Source organism: Mchenga conophoros, linkage group LG2 (genome assembly GCF_057382185.1).
Source record: "Mchenga conophoros isolate Kocher_MC1m ecotype Shallow Benthic linkage group LG2, M_conophoros_male_GT1.1, whole genome shotgun sequence".
Lineage (NCBI taxonomy): Eukaryota > Metazoa > Chordata > Actinopteri > Cichliformes > Cichlidae > Mchenga > Mchenga conophoros.
The window spans coordinates 26,443,536-26,464,003 of NC_140527.1; the positions used below are offsets into that span (position 1 = coordinate 26,443,536).

Below are 20,468 nucleotides of genomic sequence, written 5' to 3' on the forward strand. Positions count from 1 at the left end.
ATACGCAGCCCCGATTTCTCCAGGGAAAACTTGACTAATTTGCATGCCAGTAACCTTAAAATGCTCTCTAATGCACTGAGATTTAAGGCAGCGCTGTCAAAGAGCAGCCTAAGCTACAGAGAGAAGAGGGAAGCATCCTGATTGTTAATCACTTTGCCCACGAGGAATTCTTGTTTGCAGTGAAGCTGATTTGGAATTAGCTAACTTTATAACTGAATCTTTTCCCTACGGGGATGTGACGTCACTCGGAGCAGCAGAATCAGCCTTCCAGCTTGGAAGTGATGTGCTAATTAACGGTTAATTATTGAATGGTCCAGAATGAAGCCGTACGGTCTTCAAATAATAATAAACGGGGGTACTTGCCTTCCAGCGAGCGTTGCATCGAGAGCTCATTAATAATATCACGCTTTCTTTTTCTGTTATATCTGAATTATCTCTGGTCTGATGGTCTATTTGTGTCTCTGGAATTCCCCCTGAGGTCTATTCATGAATTCTGTACCCAGGCTGAGCAATTAGATTTAATTTAACTGACTGTGTTCTCCAGTCAATTAAATTAAATCTAATTGTTTTTGAGATTTTTTTATTTTTGCAACAGCAATCAAAACAAAACAACCTCATCTAGGTGATATTTCGCATATCATAGTTTTTCTTGCGGCTTTTGTTGTTAGTGTAAACTCTCTACAGTAAACTTATGACCTCATTTGGCTGAATAAGGTGTTTTCCAGTAGCACTCAATTCATTTACAGGGAAACTTCAGCCAGGAAGGGGGGGGGACACTGATCTTCTGACTGGGCATCGGCCTTCGTCAGCATCAGTGTTTACTACCCGACATCATCCCTCTTCAGTTCTCTCTCTCTCTGGTGCAAATGAGATCAGAAGGATTTGCTGGGATGTGATCGGCAGAGCAGTTTCACCTGCACACGGGTCACTCCACGTGTGCCTGTTAGCTTCTGAGTCCAAACCAATTTTTAGCTGCGGTGCATCCGTTTTCCCATGTTGATTGTGCCGAGTGTGTGGCCTAACATCCAGGGCGTCCCGATGGATGCTTGCACACTCTTTGCAGCTGTTAAGTGGAATTGATTCAGGTGTAGGTCGATGTGGGAACCACTCAATTTCCATCGATGTAATCACAGAACGGTGACTCCTGCGTGAACCGCTCCAGGAAACAAAGAAGCCACAGTGAGTCTCTGCTCACCCCTCCTTACTGTAAAGAATTTAATAAAAAGCCTTTATCAGCTCAGTTTAACATTATGTTACCTGCAGCCTATGATTATGTGGCTGAATAATCGGTCACTGAGTTGTTGTTGTTGGGCTGCCGTTACCAGGTTCTCATGGGAATAAAGTTACTTTTGATAACAGATTAAAAATGTCCCAAAGCCCTCAAAGTCCTCCAGCAGGGGAAACGGACAACATCAGCCACATCAGAGCTCCACGTGTTAAGTAACGGCATGGCACATTTAATCATTACCCAGTGAGAAATGTAAGGAATGTGGGTTTGTTTCCTCACACTGCTCTCGGTGGACTTATGCTCTGCGCTGAACATGGCTCTGCTGATAGCAGCAGTTGGCAAACACTATACAGGCTTTACCTGTTATCCACAGAAACCAAGCAGAACTTGAACTGGATTCAGAATCAAGTGTAATAAATATCATGCCGTTGTTACAAATGCCAGCGAAGGTGAGTAAAGAAATATTTTAGCATGTTGCTGGTTTTATAGCTGTTGGTTTTCTTTTTAAAATACGGAAAATACAGAAAAAAAATCTATATTTTCCTTTTACAGAATGCCGGACATGCATTTTCTCAGCATGTCAGGCATCATAAACTGCATATTAATACAAAATTATCACGCAGATTAGATTTAAGTATGAAAGTAAGAAAATTATAATCCAGCGCCAAATTGTGTCATTCTTGGTTAGTTGAAATTGCACAAGCTAAAGAGTAAACGATGCGAAATGCTGACCAGTTCATGAGCAGCGAACCTTATATTTAGAAGGCAAAAAGTGAGAAATGAACCATGAAAATCACCATAATAAGTTTATCTTGATAGATAAAATGAAAAAACAGCATAACAATGGCACGTGTCATCAGGAGCTTGCTCGGTGAGGCACTGTTGGGTTTCCCTTTATAAAGTCAGATATCTTTGAGGTTATTGTTCAGTACAAATGAAACTGCACTGAATTGAACAGCTTCAGTTCTTCGTGGCTTTTATTCTCTATTCCTCTAAAGCGCTGCTGTAGGGTGGGAGCAGCATTCTCCCCCATATTTCTGCACTCTGTGTTTTGATGATGGCGGTGGAGAGCGCTGACTAACACATCCAACACGTCCAAATTCTCCCATAAAATGTTCAGTTTGGTGTAAATCTGGACTGTAAAAGTCAAAAGCATATTATTAGAACAAAGAGCAACTCTCTTCTCTGTATTGATTTGAAGTGACCTGCCTCCTACCAACAAAGAAGAGCTGCTGCTGGATCCTATCACTGAAGGGGTCAAGGATTCAGTTTTTCCTCCGTAGTGCATCGCCTAAAAAAGGCTTTCTCTGCATATTATTGGTTTCAGGAAAATAAGATTTCTCTCCCTCTGTTTTTTTGTCCTTTTTTTGTTTTTACACCATTTCAAAAAACAATTCTCTAGTAAACCTTAGCATTTTTAATGAGTTCGGCTACCAAAAAAAATAGCAGCGCTCTTTAGTGTGCTACATTCTTTATTTTCATATCCTCCACGTGTGTCATTTTCATATTTAAGACCTTAGCTAAAAAGTTGCTTTAAAAACAACACCTACAATCAGCAAAATTTCTTGGCAACTCTTTGATTCCTGATTAGCGTCAAATTCTTTTCCCATCATAGAGTTGTCAGTAAACTCCGGACTTCTGATTGCTAAACCTGATACTGCTGTAACTGCAAACTATGATGCATTTCACGTGGGAGAAGAAATCCCGACTGTTGTAGCAACAAGTACTGTAATAGGAAGGGCTTATGGAACAATACGTTGTTTAGTTTGTTCAGAGATTAAGGCCTTCATCTCGGCTCCCACGCTACTATCTAACTCATCGTCTCTTGTGGCTGAAGAGCAGTTTTTGTTTTGAATAGCGGACCCACATGTTTTTCTAAAGCTTCGTTTAAAGCGTCTTGTGGAACTAGTCGTGTCATCCTGTATCATTTCTATTTTTTATTAGATGCAAGCCAAAGCCTGAGTCAGAATTTGTACAGTTATATTTGTGAACATATGGAAATGCTAACAATTTAGCACCATCAGAAATCCAATAGGAACGTGTAAGTTATGGGAAAAGATGGAATAGCAACAGCCCCATCCTGTATGTCATACAGCTTATATCATCATCAGCTATTTACATTGATTGTTATACATTTCTTTTATGTTGTTTGCGAGCCTTGATCTACCTGTAAGTCATAATCATACTCATTTGAGCAGTGTTTAAAAGCGACACGTTTACACAGACACTAAAAGAGGAAACAACTTTGAACACGTTAACCTTCCCATTAATATCAATAAAATCAACTGATTGTAAGGATAAAAATAAAGATGGAAATGACCACAAACGCAAAACAATACTTTAACCCTTTAAAGCCTGAACTATGAAATAATTTAAAAAAAGTTTTACACATAATTAATAATTTTTTTTTGAAATAATTAAATATTCCATCCATCCTCTTTAGATTGTCCTCATCAGGGTCACAGAGGGGCTGGATGTTGATGATCTGGTGCGACATGCAGTTGCTCTGTGGGATGGATAAGCATGTATGCTTTGTGGAAGTGTGATCTGTAAAGGAGTGAAAGGGGCAACCTAAAACAACAGTGAGGTCAGCTGCTCCACACAGCTGTGTATCTACACCTCAGCAGAACAAATCCACACAATCATAACTTCCCTAATCCTAAAACACCTATAAATATTTTTTTTGTCCTCGTAAGGGAGGGTCCTCGAAACATGAGTCATATCAGGACTAGACGAACGTAGACAAACCCACATGTAGAGGTTGAACTTATAACCTCACAGATGGAGCAACGCAGGCATTTGTCCAAACAAACTTGTGCAATTCTTTTCACACTGCAAATTGATCATATTTTAACAAAACCTGCTCTTATTACTGAGTCACAGTTACATAAAAACCACAGAAGGGATGTTGGTGCATAAATTCCCCCCATAAATAACACAAATAATACCCATGGCGCTGTGAGAGCAGGTGCCTGCGAGGGCTCACCCTTGTGCTGTCTTGCCAAATCAAACTGATTTATGTAACATCAGTCAGCTACAGATCAATATGGTGCAGCCGGTCAATCCAGATAACACCAACATGGCTGCTGTGGTCATTGGATTCTTTGCAGAAATACTGCGAAGTCAACAGAGGCATTATAGCCAAAGCACACTGTGCAGGCCTGCGTCGATAGGCAAACTGATGCAAAGTGAGGAAACCCACATCAGCCTGAGAGGAAGTCATCACCTGATTTACTGAAAGGCAGACGCAGCCAGTCAGATCACAAACGTTAGACTTCTGTATCGAGCTGAAGCTCTCTTAAGAGTAATCCTGCAGGTTTCTTTTAAAAAAAAAAAACCCTGCTGAACTTTGAGTCTCACGTAAGTTTCGTGGTTTTCTTTTCTGGGTCAGTAATTGTTGATCCAGCTGTGGAAATTATTAGCTCGAGGTCTCATCTACTCAGGGATCAGAGCGATTAAGTTGCCAGCTCACATCCACTGACAACATCAATTTTGAGAGTAAAAGGAAAACAAGATGAATGATATGCATGTCAGGATTTTGTAATAAATATATGTGACATGCCACATGCAGCTGATACTGGTACTGGTGCTCAGTGGCTTCTGTTTTTATGTGAAGAGCATTTTTCTACCATATTAGTTTCTCTTCACTGGCTAAATTGAATCTAAAAGAGGTATTGAGACCTTGAGGTATTTCAAGTAAAGCACTGCACCACATGAAAGTACATAAAAGATGTGGTGTTGAAACTTACAAATCCAAATGGTTGAAACACATAGTGTTGGTTGAAACACATAGTGTTTCAACCATTACTAACAGCTGCAGAAAGCACTTTAAAATCAGATGATTCTTTTGGATGAACCCTCTACAAGTGACTGCCTGAAATCTGGAACCCACAGGCGTCACCCATTCTTCCGTTTCCTCCCTTGAGATGCTCTGCCAGGCCTTTACAGCAGCCACCTTCAGTTGCTGCTTGTTTGTGGGTCTCTCAGCCTTCAATTTTGTGTGTAATAACTGAAAAGCATGCTCTTCTGAGCTGAGATCAGGTGACAGACTTGTCCATTGATAATGTCAGATTGCTTTGCCTTGAGTCTTGCAACATTTGTCTGAATCTGAGCAGAGCGTATGGCCCTGTGCACTTCAGTCAGCAGTGACATCACCAATAAACACCAGTGACCAGGGTCCACAGGCAGACATGTGTGCACATGCAGTAACATTTATCCTGCCACATTTGACAGATAACACCATGTGTTTTGGTTTCATCTGTTCAAATACTTTTTTAAAGCAGGTTCTTTCAGGTTATTTCTGGCAAAGTCTTATCTGGTCCTCTCACTCTTGAGTGTAAGCAGTGGTTTGCGCCTCGTCTAAACCCTCTCTGTCTCTTGATTGTAGACTTTGACAATGATACATTTTAGTTGTCTCCTGTGGTCGTCCAGGTCTTTTGGTGTTGCTGAGCAGGCCAGTGCATTCCTACCTTTTAAGAATGCATCAGACTGTTGATTTGGTTATTCCTAGTGTTCCTAGTGTTATTTTGCTTCTCCAGCCTAATAATGGCCTCCATCACTCGCACTGTCTGAGGCTGAAATGCAACAGTGAAAGACCTAAACTGCAAATTCAACACTCTGAATCAGCTTTAGATATGCTGCTGCTTGTGAAATAATAAGGCAACAGGCCTCACTTTGCCATAAAACCGCTTATCAGTTAGTTGTCCATTAATTTTTAGTCTGAAAATTGGCAACTGTGTATACAAGTGGCTTTAATTCCTAGACAGTCAATGCAAAACTGTTGCTAAAGCCTTTGATTTACGACTAAAAGTCTTCACTTCAATCACATATTGATTGTTTGACTTCAAAACTGCTGCGGTGGCAAAATTATAAAGTTGTGGGGCGTTTTTTTCCAAACAAATTTGGGATCTAAGCGCATGGTGGAAACTTGCCATCACACAGTACGCCAGTCCTAAATCATACCCTACGTAATCATTCATTTTCCTCTAAATGAAACTATAATTTACAAAATGGATATCATGCTGTAACCAGTGATTAAGACCATAAGCTCAGTAGGAAAGTGTTTGCCGAGGTCATAAATCAAGCGAGATTCTAACAATTTCTTTCTTGTAGGTTTCTATACAGTCAAACTTCAATTTTAAGGCAGAGGAGCCTCCTTTTAAAACACAGGTGCTAATAGACACATTGGCTTTGCAGCTTTTCAGACCCCATAGGTACAGTTTATGAATTAAAATCAAACAACAGCCACTGATATCATTAAAAATAATTCCCCTCTCGCCACTGCGGGTGGTCTGTCCTTCAAGCTCGGGTCCTCTACCAGAGGCCTGTGAGGTTGAGGGTCCTGCACAGTATCTTAGCTGTTCCTAGGACAGCACTCTTCTGAACAGACATCTCGAATGTTGTTCCTGGGATCTGCTGGAGCCACTCGTCTAGCCTGGGAGCCACCGCACCTAGTGCTCCGATTACCACTGGGACCACTGTTATCTTCACTTTCCACACTTCTTAAGCTCTTCTCTGAGCCCTTGGTACTTCTCCAGCTTCTCATGTTCCTTCTTCCTGATGTTGCTGTCATTCGGTATCACTACGTCTATCACCACGGCTGTCTACCACCACTATGTCTGGTTGGTCAGCCACCACCATTTTGTCCGTCTGTATCTGGAAGTCCCACAGGATCTTAGCTTGGTCATTCTCCACCACCATAGGGGGCGTCTCCCATTTTGACCTGGGGACTTCCAGGCCATGCTCGGCACAGATGTTTCTGTACACTATGCCGGCCACTTGGTTATGGCGTTCAATGTATGCCCTGCCTGCTAGCATCTTGCAGTCTGCTATTATATGCTGAATTGTTTCAGGGGCATCTTTACACAGCCTGCACCTGGGGTCTTACCTGGTGTGATAGACCCCAGCCTCTATGGATCTTGTGCTCAGAGCTTGTTCCTGTGCTGCCATGATTAGTGCTGTCTGTGCTGTCTTTCAGTCCAGCTTTGTCCAGCCACTGGTAGGACTTCTGGATGTTAGCCACTTCCCATCCTTCCATGATGGTTCCTCTCCTTCCTCCTCTTTTTTGGGTTTTTGCTGCCTGAGGTATTCACTGAGCACGCGGTCGGTTGAGGTAATCTTCCTGATGTATTCGTGGATCTTTGTTGTCTCATCCAAGACTGTGGTACTGACACTCACCAGTCCCCGGCCTCCTTCCTTCCGCTTAGCGTATAATGAACGAACATGTGCAGTAATAGTAGGGTTTACAGACGAGGGTTCCTAAAATCCATCGGCACTTGCTTCGTGGAAATTGCAGAATGAAATGTCTGTGTCTGCTCTCAGCTAACTGCTCAGTAGCATGTATCTATAGCCATGACAAAATATGACCTTTAACATCTGTATAAAAGGCTCTGGGATTTTATGTCTATGTTCTGCAATATTGTGTGGGGTGGAGTCGTAGGAAATGACGTAGGCAGAAGTTGGGGGTATCGCGATGCTACTTGAGAAGAGGAGATTTTTTCTGTGTTAGTTCTGTTACCTCGTAAGCTGTGTTCCTGGTTGCCATCCTTCACGTGATGCTCCGAGTGTTAAGTTCATGACTGGAAGTAAGTTTCCTTAAATATGTTCATTTTCCGATTCTGATGTTGGCCGCGGCTTTAGTTACATTCTACCGCATTGTAGCACCGCATTTTTTCATCTCGTGACTCGAAGCATGTGCCACCGGCCGCCGCCATTATGTAGTAATTTTATTCGGCCACACGATGGCGCCAAAGTCCTTTGTTTACAGTTAGAGTGGATGTTTCGGCTATGTATGACATTCTCACTGTGTTTAATTGTGTCCTTTCTGTGTTTGGAGCAAGAGATGTAAGATTGGCGTAGTTCAAATTATATATGTCCTGTTATGTGTATATTCAGATGGATGTGTTGGTTTATTTCATGTAATCCTTTATATTTATCTTAGTGAAGCTGTTGCTGTATATATTTATATACTCATGGCAACTTGTTTGTTACTACAGACTGCTGGCAACACTGAGCATCTAGGTGGCAATAAAACAGCTGGCGGTGACAATCCAGCAAAGTGGAAGCCTGTTGTCCTCCTTCCTGTATCCTGACCGATACACCATCTTGTTAGCTGCTGAACCTAAAAGAACTAGCCCTCACCAAGTACTCCTCAACATTGGTCCTTCGAGCCGGATGAGTTATCAAGATGGAGCCAGATGGAGCGACATGTCCTGATGCAAGGCCTAAACGCCATACACGTCGACCAAGCCGGTTTGAGGACTTTGATGTTAACTATACAGGCCACCTCTTTAGGGAAATGCTGCAGTGGGATACCCCACAGCCTCACACAAGAAGCGACAGAGTTCAGCCTCAGTATAGTCATACGCCACCCCTCTACAGCGACAGGGATGGGGCCTATTACAATACACCCCCTCCACTGGGAAGAAGTGAACAAGATGTGGACCTTAATAGGAGCCTCTCACCTGAATTTGCACCTTCTAATTTGCTAGGGTCTTCAATACACACATTTCATACAGAATTCAGAGCCTTGCAGGCCGAAAGAGAGCAGCTACTCCAATCACAGCAAGTTTTACAGGAGGGCCTCAAAGAACTGAAGGAAGCAAAGAGTGACCTCAGAGAGCTGATTGAAGTGGCTCACCTGCTGAGGAAGGATATGGCTCACCTGACTGCCTCACAGCCTAGCACCAATCATCCCCCCAAGCGCGGTTCAGGAGAGGTATACACCACCCCTGAGACAATGCCACAGGAGGAGGATGAGGAGGTGTGGCCTGACCCACCGCCATGGCCTGAACCGATGGAAGAGTTGCACACAGGATTCTCCCAAATGAAGGTTGACGAACAATACTCCGATGATGGTGTACAGTACCACCCTCTACCCCGCACACCATATTTCGCTGGTGAGCCTTCGCTGCCTAGTCATCGCTGCACCCTATATCAGGACCCTGTGGTTAAGGATGGAAACACGTTTCATGCCCCTCCACAACACTCTGTGCCACCCCCCTGCTGGGCACCAAGTAAGACAGGTTTGCTCCCAACCAAGCCTGTTCCAGCCAGTTCCCCCTCTCTTGTCACTGGAGTAACCAGTGGGCACGGCAGCAACCCATCTGCTCCTCTTTCGGCTGAGCTAGTGTACAGGGGGCCCAAACCAACCATTCCAAGGTTCATTCATTCTGATCCCTCTGAGTTTGCTAGGCTCCGCATGGCTTTAGAGAACCTACTCCCTCCTAATGCTACTGAGCTCTTCAAGTATCAGATACTTGTGGACCACCTCAAACTAGATGAAGCTCGACTTATTGCCGATGCTTACCTGAACTCACCCAAGCCTTATACTGACACCATGGCAGCCCTCCACGACAAATTTGGACAACCTCATCAGCTCGCCTTGAGAAAGATAGCAAGTGTCCTGGATGGTCCTGAAATAAGGCGAGGTGACACAGTAGCCTTCCAAAGGTTCTCCCTTCAGGTGCAGTCACTAGTTGGGCTGTTACAAACATTAGGACTGGAAGGAGAAGCGGAGTTGAACTGTGGGTCCCACGTTGCCCGACTAATAAGTAAGCTTCCTGCCGAACAGAGAGCTGATTTTCATCGACACCAGTTTAAACAGCCCGGGAGCACCTACACTCTGTACGACCTATCTGCATGGCTTCGTCAGGAGTCCTGGTGTCAAGGATTTGACGGACAAGCAGGTGTAAGAAGCAGTAGAGAAAGGACCAGTGTAAAGGCTGAGGCCCGTCCAGGCCGACAAACCGTGACAGTCCTACATAACCTAAAGGGGCCATCAGAACACACTTTTTCACCAGTGAAGGAGAGTCGAGCTAGAGGGAAGGTTAAGAACAAAGCCTACTGTGCCTACTGTGAGAGCACAGAACACTATTTCAGCCAATGTGATGATGTAGCCAAGCTCTCCAAAGAGGAAATAAAGGACTGGATACAGGTCAACAAACGATGCTGGCGCTGTGCCCGAACTCATTTAGCTGCTCAGTGCACACTAAAGAAACCCTGCAGCCGCTGCCAGGGTAAACATCTGCTGGCTCTTCACGAGGTAAATGCCAGGATAGAAGGAAACAACGCTGGCATGGCTGCAAAGGAGGAAAGCTGCCTAACCAGTTCGGCTTCGGGCTCACTCTACCTTGATCGCCATGGGGCCGGCAATCGTGTCATGCTGAAGATTGTACCTGTGCTTTTGAGCCATGGAGAGCGGACTCTAGACACCTATGCTATACTTGATGACGGTTCAGAGAGGACCATGCTGCTCCCTGCTGCTGCAAAGACTCTTGGTCTGGCAGGCATCCCGGAGGACCTGCCATTACGAACCGTCCGCCAAGATATTCAGATGCTTCATGGACATACCGTATCCTTCAGCGTCTCTGCTGCTACCAACCCCGGATCCTACTACAAGATTGATGGAGCGTTTACAGCTGATCGTCTCAACTTAGCTCACCATACTTATCCTATCGACCAGCTGAGAAGGAAGTACAAATACCTGCATGGGATCCCGGTCCCTGCCCTGAAGGAAGCCAAGCCTCTGCTTCTCATTGGTTCAGACCAGCCACACCTGATCACCCCCATAGAACCAGTCCGCCTCGGCCCACCTGGAGGCCCAGCAGCAGTCCACACCCGGCTTGGCTGGACCCTTCAAGGGCCAAGTCTTTTCATGGGGCGGCAGACCCAGCCTGTCCTATCCCTGTATACATCCGCCCAATCAGACGAGTTGCTCAAACATGTGGAGCGGCTCTGGCAGGTGGACGTGGTGCCTTACCGATCCGAGAAAGAGGTCACTCGGTCGAAACAGGATCAGCAGGCTGTGGCCCTGCTCGAGGCAAGAACAACTCGCAGGATGGTCGATGGAGTCTTCAGGTATGCTACACCTCTACTCCGTCACCCACAGATGCCGCCACTGAATGCACCAAAGGAATCAGTCATGCCCATGCTTCGAAGCACAGAAAGGCGCCTGTTAAAGGATCCCAGTCGGGCTGATGCCTACAGGGCAGAAATGCAGAAGCTGATCCAATCAGGAGCCGTGAAGGAAGTTACGCATGAGACTTCGCCCAAGGAGAACTGGTACATACCGCATCATCTTGTCAGTCATAATGGGAAGAATCGCCTGGTGTTTAACTGTTCCCATAAATACCTTGGACAGTCCCTGAACCAGTTCCTGTTGCCTGGCCCTACTCTTGGAGCTTCCCTGCTGGGGGTGCTGGTCAGGTTTCGTGAACACCCCATAGCTGTGAGTGGAGACATCAAGGGGATGTTCCATCAGGTACTGCTCCTCCCTGAAGACCGGCCCCTGTTGAAGTTCCTTTGGCGGGACTTAAAGGTGAATGAACCCCCTAAAATCTTCGAGTGGCAGGTCCTGCCATTTGGGACAACTTCAAGCCCCTGCTGCGCCACCTTCGCCCTGCAGCATCATGTGATGGAGCACACACAGCCTGACGACAGCCTGAGATTCTCCATCGAGAGGTGTTTCTACGTAGACAACTGCCTACAGAGTGTTGGCTCACCGGAAGAAGCGAGAGATCTGGTGGATCGGCTAAGAGAGTTGCTGAAATCAGCTGGCTTCGAGCTACGTCAGTGGGCTTTTAATGATCCAAGTGTCCTGAGCCATTTGCCTCCAGAAGCTAGATCACAGAGTCTGGATCTGTGGCTAGCCGAGGACAAATCCAACCCGCTAGAGACCACGCTCGGGCTCAGCTGGGACTGGAATACCGACTCCTTGGGTTATAAGCACAGGCCCGTGTCCTATGAGGTGCCAACCCTCAGAAACATCTATAGAGTCCTAGCCTCACAGTACGACCCTTTGGGCTATCTGTTACCCTTCACCACTCGGGCCAAGCTCCTTCTCAGGCAGTTATGGGATAAGAAGCATGGTTGGGACGACTCGAATCTTCCCTCCACCCTCCTGCAAGCTTGGTCTGACTGGGAGGTGGAGCTTCAGTTTTTACCTCACCTTACCTTCCCACGTGCCTATGTTCCTGCCAGTGCTAACTTAAAGGGGGCCATTCGTGAGGTGCACATTTTTGGGGATGCTTCTGAGAAAGCTTATGGAGCGGTGTCCTATATGAGGACTGTAGAACAGGATGGGCAAGTTCACCTCACCTTCATCCTAGCTCGCTCCCGGGTAGCCCCCAAACGAGCTCTCTCTATTCCCCGCCTCGAGCTCTGTGGAGCTTTGCTGGCAGCGCAGCTGGCCAGTACCCTGAATAAGGAACTCACCTCAGCGATTGAAAGAACAGTCCTGTGGTCTGATTCGACCACTGTTCTTACCTGGTTGAGCTCACAGTCCTGCCGCTACAAGGTTTTTGTAGGAGCCAGGGTAGCTGAGATACAGGAGTTGACGGAACACTGTACCTGGCGCTACATAGACTCAGAGAGTAATCCAGCGGATGACCTGACGAGAGGGAAGGCTCTGGCCGAGCTCAAAGTGCCTAATCGGTGGTCGAATGGACCCCCCTTTCTGCTCAACAGTCCTGACACATGGCCAGAGAACCCGAGCTCCGAGCCCAGTAATGACGAACTTGAGCTCCGGAAAACAGTCTTCTGTGGAACCTCTATCACCTCCACACCTACCTGTCAGGATGGAATGGCGTGCAAGACTTGGCAGGAGCTCTTGGATATTACTGTTAAAGAGCTTTGTGGTCAGGGACTCTCGACTGCGCCATCTAGGGCTGAGGACTATCAGAATGCTGAACAGGCCATTCTCCGGCAGGCTCAACAGGAGTCATTTCCTGAGGAGTGCAGATTGCTTTCAGAAAGGAAACCTGTCTCATCCAGAAGCCGCTTGCTTACCCTGGCACCTGAACTGGATACCTCAGTGGGCCTCATCAGAGTAGGGGGTCGGTTGCGACGCCTAGAAGGTCTTGACGGACCTATATTGCATCCGATTGTCTTGGATCCTTCACACCCTTTCACACGCCTGCTTATCCAGAAATATGATGTTGAGCTGCATCATCCAGGCCCCGAACGGGTCTTCGCGGAGCTGCGGAGGTCTTACTGGATACTGCGTGGAAGAGAGGCAATTCGCAAGCACCAGCGAACCTGTCCTGAGTGTCAGCGTTGGAGGGCACAACCCTCTGTTCCCAAGATGGCTGACCTTCCAGCTGCTCGGCTTAGACTGTACAAACCAGCCTTTTACTCAACCGGTGTTGACTGTTTCGGGCCTATGTTTGTGAAGGTAGGAAGACGTCATGAGAAACGCTGGGGAATCATTTTCAAGTGTATGACGACGAGGGCGGTACATCTTGATCTCCTAAGTAGCTTAGACGCGGATGCGTTCCTCATGGCCCTGAGGCGATTCATAGCCAGAAGAGGGACACCGGCAGAGTTATGGTCTGACTGTGGGACCAATTTCAAAGGGGGAGAACGAGAACTCAGAGAAGCCTTTGCCAACATGTCAGAGACATTGCAAGGGAGGCTCGCCCGTCAGAAGATCAGATTCCAGTTCAACCCCCCGGCAGCCCCACATTTCGGAGGTGTATGGGAGAGGGAAATCCGTTCAGTGAAGACAGCTCTGCGCACCTGTGTGGGTTCCCAACCTCTTCACGAGGAGGTACTCCGTACAGTTCTGCTTGAGGTTGAATTGATCCTTAACGCAAAGCCCTTAGGCTACGTTTCCACCGACGTAGCCGATGTGGACCCTGTGACACCCAATAGTCTCCTCATGGGGCGGCCTGATGGATCACTACCCCAGGTGGTCTACTCTGAGACAGAGAACCTCAGTCGGCGACGTTGGAGGCACTCACAGATTCTTGCTGATCAGTTCTGGGCAAGATTCATCAGGGAATACTTGCCTGGCTTACAGGCAAGGCAGAAGTGGCAGTCAACTCCTCCTGAACTTCTGGAAAAGGCAGTTATTATGGTTGCAGATCCACAGCTGCCTCGAGCCTTGTGGCCAATAGGCCATGTGATTAAGGTTCATCGTAGTGATGATGGACTTGTCCGATCTGCTGATGTGAACGTTAATGGACGTGTTTACACCAGACCAGTTGCTCGGTTGGTAGTTTTACCTGCCGTGCCATCGGAAGACAGCGATACTAAGCAGAATAGCAAGTCGCCTCCCTCAACTGATTAGGGAGCCTTTTTTCGGGGAGCAAATGTGTAACCACATTTGGGGGCGGCTGTATAAAAGGCTCTGGGATTTTATGTCTATGTTCTGCAATATTGTGTGGGGTGGAGTCGTAGGAAATGACGTAGGCAGAAGTTGGGGGTATCGCGATGCTACTTGAGAAGAGGAGATTTTTTCTGTGTTGGTTCTGTTACCTCGTAAGCTGTGTTCCTGGTTGCCATCCTTCACGTGATGCTCCGAGTGTTAAGTTCATGACTGGAAGTAAGTTTCCTTAAATATGTTCATTTTCCGATTCTGATGTTGGCCGCGGCTTTAGTTACATTCTACCGCATTGTAGCACCGCATTTTTTCATCTCGTGACTCGAAGCATGTGCCGCCGGCCGCCGCCATTATGTAGTAATTTTATTCGGCCACACGATGGCGCCCAAGTCCCTTTGTTTACAGTTAGAGTGGATGTTTCGGCTATGTATGACATTCTCACTGTGTTTAATTGTGTCCTTTCTGTGTTTGGAGCAAGAGATGTAAGATTGGTGTAGTTCAAATTATATATGTCCTGTTATGTGTATATTCAGATGGATGTGTTGGTTTATTTCATGTAATCCTTTATATTTATCTTAGTGAAGCTGTTGCTGTATATATTTATATACTCATGGCAACTTGTTTGTTACTACAGACTGCTGGCAACACTGAGCATCTAGGTGGCAATAAAACAGCTGGCGGTGACAATCCAGCAAAGTGGAAGCCTGTTGTCCTCCTTCCTGTATCCTGACCGATACACCATCTTGTTAGCTGCTGAACCTAAAAGAACTAGCCCTCACCAAGTACTCCTCAACAACCTCTGTTAACCTCTGGCGTATTCATCATGAATAGGGGCAGTGTGAAACCAAACACTGGGCAGTGCCACGTCCAATCATCAGGCAAATTATAGCCCATGTTTCACAGACAGACCAGTTGTCATCGTGGGTTTCGTGACATGAAGTTTAACCTTTCATGCGACACCCTCCCTGTCCCTCAGTTAGAAAACAGACAAGAATCACCCAGAAGCACTTGTGCTTGAGGCGGCATTTCCAGTTGCATCCGTTTGGACTTCACAGATGCTAAATGACATAAAAGCTACCATCAGAGATGCAGAAGAAATAACATTTAATGAGCCTGCTCTTTAGTGTCTAGTTTCTTCTGAATGGCCTCTGGGCCTGTGGAGAGGAACTACATCCCCCGTCTGTAATGAATAACCTGCTAACAATTAGAGACTGCTGCGTAGCACTCCTGTGCTGTCATGCCCCAAAGCCAGAGAGACACTCTCACACTCACTCATTACAGGCTAGCATGTAACAGTCAATCACAGAGCGGAGCTCTTCTTTGCTTCACGTGTAGTATAAGGTACCTTCCCTATCGGCCTCAGGCACAGCTTACCACACTGCTGCTGCTCCTGCTGCTGACACATTTAGACTCTCAAAGCACCCTCATATAAAACAAGACTCACATTCACTTACATCAGTTCCATCTTAAACTCTGTTTTTAACGTAGGACATTAATAATTACTGTATATTACAGTAATTATTTAAACAATTTATAATTAAGTGAATAACTAACACAAGAATAGAGCTTGTGCTGGAAATTCACCCAGGACTCAGTTACATCTGGTGTGCGCTGCCTGCCGAACAGCACCGTAGGACAAAGTGCACCTCTTGATTTTTGTAACGATGACGTTGCTGGCCATATGCAAAGTGACCAGTGTGGTGGGTATATCAAGGTATATCCTTAAGTAAACGCCGTGACTCATTAGCTTGAAAAATCACCGTTAGCAGCATTAACTTGAAGTAATCGTTTAATGTGTGACTTTATCAGTCTCTCACTCTTCTTTCGGATGTTGTTTCAATTTATTATCATGTGCAGGAATTTATTTGTGCACCGCTCTCTGAAGGTCCCACCACAGCATTTCAGGCAGGTTGAACACTGGACTTTTGGCTGGGCCTTTGCGACACTCTCTTTTTCAGTCATTCTGTTGTAGATCTGCTGCCATGCCTGGATCACTATCCTGTACCATGACCCAATTTTAGTCACGCTTCAGCTGTCAGACTTCAGAATGCTTTGGTATACAGAGGCATTCATGGTCAGTTCAACAACTGCAAGGTGCCCGGGTCCTGTGGCTGCAAAACGAGCCCAAATAATCACATCTCCACCACCGTGCTCAGCAGCTCCTATAAGGTGTTTGCACTGTGCATTATGACTACCACAAGATGCTGTCACAGCCTTATTTTTTGATGGGAAGTGTCCCTCAGGACAGGCTGACAGAGTAGGTGTTAAATATAGTTGCAGAATTCTCTGTAGAATAAAAGAACTCGGCCTAATGGTAGCAGCTGCATTTTCCACAACTGACAGAAAATCTAGCGAGTGCAGCTTTGATAGAGCTTATATAATGAAACAGAGAGTGCGTGCTGTGTGGGAGTTTTAGATGTAACCTGTAAAACTTACCCCACAAATGTAAACAAACTTTGATGGTGAGCAGGGGAGCGAGAGAGTGAGTGTCGAGGGAAGAGGGCAGAGGATCTGCGAGTTGTGCACATGCCTTTCTTTCTTTTCTTTTTTTTCGGGAGTGCGCTGAGTGACCGGCGCACACACAAGTGTGAGTGAATGTCCGTGGGAGTGAGCCTTTAGTGCATCAAACACTGACGAGCCCGAGCTTGTGTTCTGCTAAGCATCTTTGGAATTTGGCTGCACCGCGACTCTCTCCTCTGTCGGAGACCCGTTGTAAGGGTTTGAAATGTTCCCTCTTCAAACTCGAGCATTTCATTGAAAAGCATACAGGAGGTCTGATTACAAGATCTCAGGAGGGATCGTCCTTGAAGTGCTCTTCTTCAAGGCGTGTTTTGTTTTCTTTGTGACTGCAGTAAAGTGGTAAGGGTATGGTTTTCTAGAGGACACGGAGAAAGGCACATGCAGGGTTTTTTTTTCGTTTAGCAAGATGTGTGAAGTATGTGTTTCCTGACAAATATTTTCTAATTTTGGAAATTGCAATTATGGTGTTGTTTGAAGACAGGACGTGATGGTCAGCTCTGTACAACAAAGTTGACAAGTGGTGCTAGCAAAACATAGCCCCTGTGCATCTCTTGCAAAGAAACACATCAGAAGAATGCGTGTGCATGTGAAAGTGTAAAGCATAAGAAGCATCTGTTATCTTCACAAGGCTTGAATTAAAAAAAAGGTTTAAAAAAAGCTGATCGCTGCTTTAAAGGAAGCATAAATCAAGAGCAGACTACTTTGAATCGGACTATAACTGTTCAAGGCTGGTTGAAGGTGCTGCTTTGATGTGCACGCACGCACGTGTGCGATTTAAGGGGGAGTGTTGCATTTCAGGGCCCTTTGGCTAGTCGGGGCTGGGCCGTAAATCTGGCCTTGTCTCCCAGTTTACTCGGGCCCATAAACTAGAAAGCAATTATGGAAAACAACTGGATGCAAGATTTCTTCCGTCCTTAAAGACTTGTGGTTGCCTGCTGAAAGGATTTTTATCCTCTTATCTACCCAAAAGGAATAGAATTGCCTCGCCCACCCCCTCACCCCGAGCTCGGCTTCCCATCAAGAATCGATTGGGCTCTCGTATATTTGGTAGATAGAAGGCACGTGCCGAGTAAAGTAGTCGGGCTAAAAATACTGAGTCAGACCTTGACCAGTGCCCATTAGGTTTGGCACACTCATGATTTATTCATTTGGTGTCAAACACACACACTCATTTAGGCTCACACACATAGTTCATGTCACTCTCTGACCCAGGTCTCAGATGGACAGCAGCAGAGAAGCAGACTTGTTAACAAAGCGTCTGATATTAGTTATCAGTGATTATCGGGTTTCTTTCCTCAGCCTGAGCTCAGCATGTTATATCGGCTTATTAGGAAGCGGATGTTTTAGTGGGGGGGGGGGGGGGGGGGGGGGGGTAGTATCTCATGAATATAAACATGAGTAGCTTGGTCTGCTCTGATCTGGGCCTGGCTGAGAGCCCCAAATGGAGTGGGCTGGAGCTGCCTTTGCACAGCTCTCTCTGCCCATTTTAACCATTTGCATAATTGCCATAACTGTCGAGGCCAGCGGTGCAAAACACTTGATAAATGTGGATTGTATTAGAAGCGAGAGGAAATGCCGGAGTGCCACTGTGGGTGTCTGTTCTCAAATGTGGTAGAAAGTAAGAATAAAATAAGGATGCGAGTATGTCACGTGCGTGAATCGACAGCTGGAAGGCCCAGTCATCAGCTGGGATGATCCTAGGTCTGATCTCCAATATATTCCTGCCTGGCACGCTGACTTTTTTTTCTAATTTCAAGATTCATTTAAATCGTTAAGCAACACAACATTATAAATGGAAATTGCACATGCAGTTTCTCTTTAATAAGTACAGGCTGTTTCTTCATGCTTGTGCCTTCTAAGTAATGCACATAGTAATGCACATAGTGTTGACTTTGATGGCATTTTGCTGTTGCATAACTGGAAATGTGCTGCTTATTAGCAGTCAGTTCCACTGACTAGTCTTTGCTCATTTTCCCATTATTGCTCTTACTAACGCAGGCTTCAGTAGGAGCAAGAAAACTCTAATTTTACAATGCTTTTAGGGACTCTTGTGAGATTTATGAGTCACCTGCTAAGCAGCATCCTGGGAGAGAAATAATCAAATACCCACACTTCTCTTAGAGAAGCTTACTCTGTCAGGTTCAGTCTCATGCTGGCACACTTTTACCTTAGAGTGTTTTTTGGCAGCTGCGTCTCAAATAGTGACAAATTGCACAAAGAAGGCAAATTTATCACCCCCCTCCACCCAGGCTGTCTGTTAATGTATAATGTAAATAGAACTAGTTGCTGACAAGTAAGTGTGGTCAGGACCGATGCTAAGTATTCGAGATTGGTAGTAAATGGGCTAAAACAAGTAAAAGGTCCCTATATGGCCTCTTTGAAGTCTAACTGTTCTTTAGGTGCCACATCAGTTGGCTGAACATGAAGGGAACCCCCTCCTCCCTCGGGTCCTGTTTATAGTCGGAAAGGCTGCGGCGTACTTGCATGTTTTATGGTCTCGAGAACGTTTTATGGCTGCTGGGGGTGTTTATGCACGGGAAGAGAGAGGGTCAAAAGGGTGAAATCAATAGTGATCCTTAATGAGGTTGCTGAAAAGAAGGAAAGGAGCGGATATGTCAGCAGTGAGAGAGAGGCTGTATGGTGAACACGCTGACAGAGTAATCAGGCCTCTTACTTGGGTATTCTGGTGATTTAACAGCTTGTTTCGTTTTGGCAACAGATAATGCAAATGAGTGTATTTCCAACAGTAAATCTAGTGTCATAAAACAACACACGGTGTGACAGGCTTTCATGAAAGGTAGGAAAATTTGCAAAGAAAATGAGCTGCCACAGGACTTGATTTTCCATAATGTGCATTGTCAACCAAAAAGCACCTCACTCTGCCTTTTTTAAGGAAATGAGTTGTAGTAACCTAGCTGGATCAGAGTTGCATAACAGGCTTACGATGGGACATATGCTGTCTGACCTCAGAGGAAAACAGCATTACCCTGACAGGGTACACGTTTCACATAATCCTGTGGTCTTTTCCCTGTGGGGAAACATAACTCAAGCCTCAGAGATAGAAAGATAACCGTGATAACACGTTTGGGGATTTGCCCGCTTTTGACATCATTTCGGTTTCATTGCTGTTGTCTAACGCGCATTGAGCTCAGCTTTTACGAGTTTGTTTTCTAGTGCGGTGCTGTGCTCGGCTGCAGTGGGAGGCTGCGTTGTTCTAGCTGTGCTGTTGGACAGCTGTCGGTACAGACAAACACAGCTGATGAAACGCGTGTCAGCTCAACCGCGTCCTCAGAGGATTAACATCCACTAACAGTAGTAAGAGGGGCAAGAGGTGGGGTTTATTTCAGCAAAGGAGAAAAGCCAGTGTCAGTCGCTCCAACATTTTGGTCCACAGTGAAAATCTAAAAAAAAATACTGGATGTGAATCTTTCCAGTAAAATATGTCAGGACATTATAAATGGATTGGCACATTTATTACAACCCCAATTCCCCCCAATATTGGAACATGGGCAGTTAAAAGATGGAAAAACAAGTGGTACTAAAAAGAAAAAAGCTGGAGGAACACTTTTATAACTAATTAGGTTAACTGGCAGCAGTTCAGTAACATGACTGGGCATT

The 20,468-nt window shown here is 45.7% G+C and overlaps 1 protein-coding gene across 5 annotated transcripts in view; it reads left to right on the forward strand.

The window, feature by feature from the left end:
• The window catches only part of n4bp3 (NEDD4 binding protein 3), a 35,319-nt gene that overhangs the window by 8,887 nt on the left and 5,964 nt on the right, over nucleotides 1-20,468 (forward strand). Inside the window, exon 1 of one of the 5 annotated variants that reach the window (XM_085290598.1) lies at nucleotides 1,567-1,677. The exons of 3 other annotated variants lie outside the window; for them this stretch is intronic. The gene's annotated coding sequence lies outside the window, so the exon portion shown is untranslated. Of the gene's footprint in view, nucleotides 1-1,566; nucleotides 1,678-15,833; nucleotides 16,045-20,468 lie in introns of those variants that run through there. One more of the 5 variants, XM_085290611.1, reaches the window with a different exon arrangement.